The sequence below is a fragment of the Haemorhous mexicanus genome, chromosome 3, assembly GCF_027477595.1.
Source record: "Haemorhous mexicanus isolate bHaeMex1 chromosome 3, bHaeMex1.pri, whole genome shotgun sequence".
Taxonomy (NCBI): domain Eukaryota; kingdom Metazoa; phylum Chordata; class Aves; order Passeriformes; family Fringillidae; genus Haemorhous; species Haemorhous mexicanus.
In genome coordinates, this window is record NC_082343.1 from 25580269 (window position 1) to 25586268 (window position 6000).

Here is a 6000-nt window from a genome sequence, read left to right on the forward strand (position 1 = left end):
ATTCCAAGGTGACACAGTTCTGAATCTCAGTACAGCTCCAACAGACCCCGACTGCATGGTTCCAGCACCTTTTAAGCTCACCGGGAGGTGGGAGGGAGAGGATAGGTGAGCCACCAACCAGGTGGGAGGGGGAGGGTCTCAGGGGACAATGACACCTGGACAGGCCAATGACTCCAGGTCTGAAAAGCATCTTTTGAACTTCTGCCAATCACACGATGCCCTTGCTGGAATGTGGAACTTGACAGACAGCAATTAGGAAGAGGGCCGGGGGGGAGACAAGGAGCAAGCAGAGCTTCACACAATAACATCTCCCCCTAGTTTTGTTTAAAAAGAAGAGGACTCAGTTTGTGGTGCAGAAATTTTGCCGAGCCATGGTTGGCAAATTGGCTCCTCTTCTGCAGGAGAGTCAGTGTTTTCTACTGAGGCTTCTATGTCATCTATTGGGGCACTAAGGGCTTCTAAATGGTAAACTTCAGGAGGGGGAGGTGAGCTTGAAATCAACTTGAGAACTATGTGTTTGATCAAACTGAAAATAAGGCTAACAACTACAATAACAAAGTTTTCCTACAGAACTGCAGCAGCTACTGCAGTGGGAGCTGAAGGCGCGAGTGCCCTGTCTGCAGCCAGACCCCAGCAGCTGCTGCTCTGCAGGCTGCAGGGGCTGCACCCAGTCCAGCCAGGAGCATCCCTCTGCCTGAGCTGCTCCCAGGTGCCCCTTCTCTCTGCAGCTGCCTTTTCTTCAAGAGGCAAAGAAGCTTTCTTTGCTTTCTCCTTTTAAACAAAAGGACTTGTCATATAATGCTGCGTGATATTGAAGTGATTTAAATGACTTTTTGCCGCTTGAAGCTTAAAAACCGCTAAATGTTAAAAAATTATTTCAAGCACTCAGTCATAATTCAACCTAAAACATCAAATGCACATCAAACAGAGAACACGTTTTGTCTAAAGTCTGTACTTTTAAAAGAAAATGAAATCAGGTCTGTTCCTACATGGCTGAACTTCTATGTGATAAGATAGCCTTTTTTCAGTGTACAGTAAACTCTCCAGCCTGTGTACACTAGTGATAAAACCATCTGAATGATGTATGATATTTCATCATATCTCTATGATGAAATGTGATCTCATATCCTCTTTGAGTGGCCAAGTTAAATTAGAGGCAATTAGGACTAATTTGGCTTCTTCCTGAAATCATATAAATGTGCAGATGAAAGCTCTGATTAGGGGACAGGGAGTGTAGCTTTATTTGATTTTTAGCTTTGAATGGCTAATGTGTTCTTACCTTTGAAGATCTGAATTACTGAAATAACAGCAAAATAATAAAAACATCAAAGTAAAATTGATTTTTAAAGATTAAATGGTTGAATTAAAGTGAAGAGGTATAGATTTTGTAAGCAACTGGAAAACCTGTTGGTGTTTAAAAATATCTGAATATTAAACCTTTTGTAATTATGCTTGGTGGCATAAAATGAGTGAAACAGAAATTTCCTGACATTTTAGGTCTTGTTCTTACAACCTGAGGAAGCAAAATAGCTCTCTATCTTTAACAGGGATCCCTGTAAATAAGTGAAAAATTCCTTGTATTCCTATGTCCCTGAGATTAATTGAATTTTATTTTGAAGACCATTTTCAGTCAAATTTTTTTAGCTCTAGACTTCATGGCTCTAAATTCTCAAGCATTTGTTCATCGAATAAAACACAGATATTCCTTTAATTCTCATTTTGAATGTAGGTTTACACTCAGGCATAGCCTATTAAAATAATTGTTTCTATTCTTCAAAGGCAAGTTATGTTCCTAAATAGCCAAGATTTTTCTATATATACTTGTATATATGAGACTATGCCTGAGTCCTGTAGCCAGAACACAATGAGATCTTGTTCATGCCATCTAATCAGAGACCAGAAAAAGAAAGTAATATTTATAAATAACTCTGGCTCTGCACTGTGGAAAAAACATTTCATAGGAAAAAAAAAAAAAAACCAACAAACAAAACACTTCCATAGAATGTCATAGTGCAATATCTGAGTTAAACAGCAAGTTTCTGTCTTTTGAGCAGGTTAGCTGTTTAAGGTGAAAACAATTCTTTATATATATTTTTCCAAAACCAGATTTACTGAATTGTCCTGGCCCTTAGGCCTCCAGGCATCCAAATGATCTGCTGGTCTTTCTCAAAGAAGCTTGACTTGTGTCTTACCTGTCACCTCTGCCCAAGTGAACAGAAGAAGAGATACATAACAAAAAAATGTGAAGATAGTCTGACTTCAAATTTCTTAGACATCTAGCAAAAGAATATGGCTTTGTTAGACAAACTAAGAAGGAATTATAATTTATTTTTCAAAAAGAAAAATTGTTCAGTAGTCCAAGCACCGATTTAACAGAGAGGCCATTGAACACGTGCCACAACTTCATATCTTCCTTTATTATTAAAAAAAGACAGAACATGCCAGGTCATTTAGGGGGGTTATTAATTGTGCCCAGTGATCTGCCTCAGCCTAAATTCGTTCAAAACAGTTATTAAACTTTCTATTTGGGATTTATCATCTTATCTGAGTTAAGAACACTCTCCCTTTATGGTATTAAATTCAGGTCATTGTAAAGGAAAGAATGTAAGGTTAGGACTGAAATATAGATACCTAAGCCATTTTTTTTGCTTCTAGGTGAATAATAAAATCCAATGTTTTTAAACATAAATTGTCTATGCCCCCTCTTTAGAAGGCAATCTAGTGTCTGTAATATTTTCTTGTAACTTTGGGGGAAGTCTCATCTTCTGAAAACTCAGAGTATGCCTTCACATGATCTTATCTCAGTTTGGTCAAGTGTTCATGATGGTTTATCTGAGCTGGTTCAGACAGTTTCTGCACATGGAACCACTAGGTCCATTATTTCAGCATTTGTTTGTTCTGCTTTAGTGTAAAATTTGTGCTGCCTGTAGGTCAGACACCCACCCCCAGTGGGTTGTGCTCCGAGGTTGCAATTGCTTGCTAATACATGGTACCTCCATCAAAGTTTCCTGAGCTATTAAACCTTCATTCATAAAATTTTCTGCAATATTATTAAACTGACTGGCCTGCTAGGAGCACCAAAATCTGTATTGCTGCCTGGTATTTTGGCAAGTTGCTTTTCTCAAGTGTGACACATTTATGTTATGCAAACAAGAATTCAGGTGCAGGAAAACACGAGTGTAGTAACTAAATGAGAAAACATTCATTTTCTGCCCTAATCTTTAGCAAGATTCAGAATCCTCCACCTCCTGGGCCAGCAGCATCTGCCCTGCATTTACTCGAGCTGGTTTGGAAAGGAATAATGTGGAAGAGAACAAAATAAACACTGCATAGATATGGAGGAAGAGGAGATGGATAAGATGTGTATATTTCTGACAGAACAGAATACAGGTGCTTTGAGAGGCTTGAGGACTTTTTTTTTTCGAGGTGTGACTTAATCTATGTCATGTTACCTGAGTAGTAATGAGTGCCTCCTAAGGGTTAAGCACAGGGTCAAAAAACACATTAAGAGACTCATACAAGGCTTAGAATAAATTATCCCTGAACTGGAAATGAGTGCCCAGGTAATTTTCCCCCATTCCTTTTTTATAATTTTTTTTTTTATTTCCAACTTATCCATTTAATACCAAAAACGTGCAAGGCATGAGTAATTTTTTTTCTTGAAAATGGACTCTGAATGATCTGCTTGTCTAATGTTTGCAGTGCCTTTGAGTAACTCATACAGAAACTAGGGGTTACTTGAGATGCTTGTTGCATCATTTATCTGCAAGGAGAGCCCTAGTGCAAAAATTATGTGAACACTCACACTTTTTTTGTCATCTGTTGTCTTCTGGGAGTGCAAGACGCACTGTGTGTGTGTGTACAGGAGATGCATATCCGACTCCAATTTTGAATTCTGTGTGTGAATTGCAAATATGCCTCCTGAGAATGAGGAAACTTGGAAAGAATGAGGTCATTGAGCATATTAAATCCCCCATATGCTTCTCTTCTTCCCTACAGCCCACAAGAGAAACATTTCAGAAAGGGTTATTTTATAATTTACATTCCTATTGTCAAAACTGGGAAATGAAGCACAGATATAGTATGAGGAATAGCTTGTTCATTTCAGTGGAAGGAAAAAACAGTCTGAGATACAACGGGCTGGAAAACAAATTTGAGGTTCATTAAATCAACTATATTTAAAGGACATGAGATCAGAAATAAGAACAAAAGAAAACTTACATAGAATGTATTTTTTTGCTATCATCCATAGCATCTGTGCGATATCACAGATGTTAAATTAGCCACACGAGGGCTCTCCTGTTCTTCACTTGAAGAAATATATTTTTCAGAACTGTGAAAACTGCAGGGGAAAAGACTCAATTTTATATTCCTGCAACAAGAGTATTGGGCATACTGCCCTGGTCCACAGGGCATCCTCCACTGGCAAGTAAATATCATTTAAAGCATGGTGTTAGCACAGTAACTCAATGCTTCACTTCTTCATACAAAAACAGCCACTGAAATGCTGTCACAAGATCAGCTAATTTCTGATCTGGCAGGGAGCAGGGAGGGCTCCAGGCTGCGAAAATCTTCTCATGTGGCTGGGCACTGGGCAGGGGCTGGTGTTCAGTCACGAGAGAGCGGTGACTACAGACGGACACTTGTACGCCTGGCCCAGCGCCGGCACCAGGATTAACCGCACGCTGGCATCTGCAGCCCCGCAGCCTGGCCAGCCTGTGTTGTGGCTAAGCAACAGCCTGTTAGAGGAAGTCTGAGGAAGAGCTCTGCATGTTGGCAGCTCCTCCAGGATTTCTACTTACGAGAGGCAGAAGGTCCCCAGGGGTGCCGATAGCAGCTCGCTGGAGTATCTGATTGCAGCCCTGCAGTGAGCCTTGGAGCAGCCCTAGGAAGTGCATGGGAAATAATGGCCTCGTTTAAGCAGCACTCTGAGCAGCTGGATTCAGAGGGATTAACACACTCGGGTCAGGAGCTGTGATCCAAATCTTTTGCCTGTTGTCTCCCAGCAGCAGCCTGGTCCTGGCACTGCCTAGATTCACTGAGGACCTCTCCGTTCTATCTGCAGGACCTCTCCATTCTACCTGCAGTTCCAGAAATGCTGTAGGCCATACAAATATCCTCAGTGGCCTCTGCCTGAAAAGCTGGACTCTGTGAAGCAAGCAGAGGGGCATGTCTGACTTCCCAAAGGGATTTTCAGATCAGATCAGTACACCCTGCTTAATGATTGACATTTTGAAACTCAGTTTTGGCCTCTGATAGTCTGCTGCTTCTCAAAGAAGACACAGAGAGGGTAGCATGGGGGATAGCATGTGTCAGAAACTTCTCTAACAAGCAGCTCAGAGGCCCTTAGCTTTGCCCTGGAGAGAATTTAGCACATACAAACCAAATAGTGCACTTGACTTTACAGCACCAAAAAGGTTTCAGAACTGCTCTGGTTAGCTGTTTAGAAATTGTTATTTTGATCCTCACAAAGAACATTGAACATTTTCTGCTCAATGTTTGAGCAGGAGCAGCTGTGGACTATGTCTTAATCCTTCATGGTAGCCCAGTGGCTTCTAAGAACACTTGTCTGTGCATAGGGCAGAGCTGAGTTCCCTTCCATCACTCCCTTGATTTTCTCTTCCTACAGATACAAGGCTAACTTTTGCTCCCAATGATTTTTGTACTTGATATTTATTCTTAAAGCTGTGACCATGTGGGCAAGTACATAAAATTCAGAACTTAAAGATAAGAAAGAAAGAATTTGGTTCCGTTGGAGGAGGTTAAAGAAGTCCTTCGGGGTTTGGCTTAAAGTCCCACTTGGCTCTGCTCTGTTAAAGGCTGTAAAAAGTGAATTATGGCTCTGCCTCAGCTAAGATTGAACAGGAGTAATGATCACTTTTCCCAAAGAGTTTGCTGGAAGTTCTTGCTAGGGAAAGGAGTGTTTGGTTGAATATGAAACCTCTGAAGAGGGAAGAAACTCATATGCAGTCCTGTCTTCCCTATACTGGCTGTTGGCTA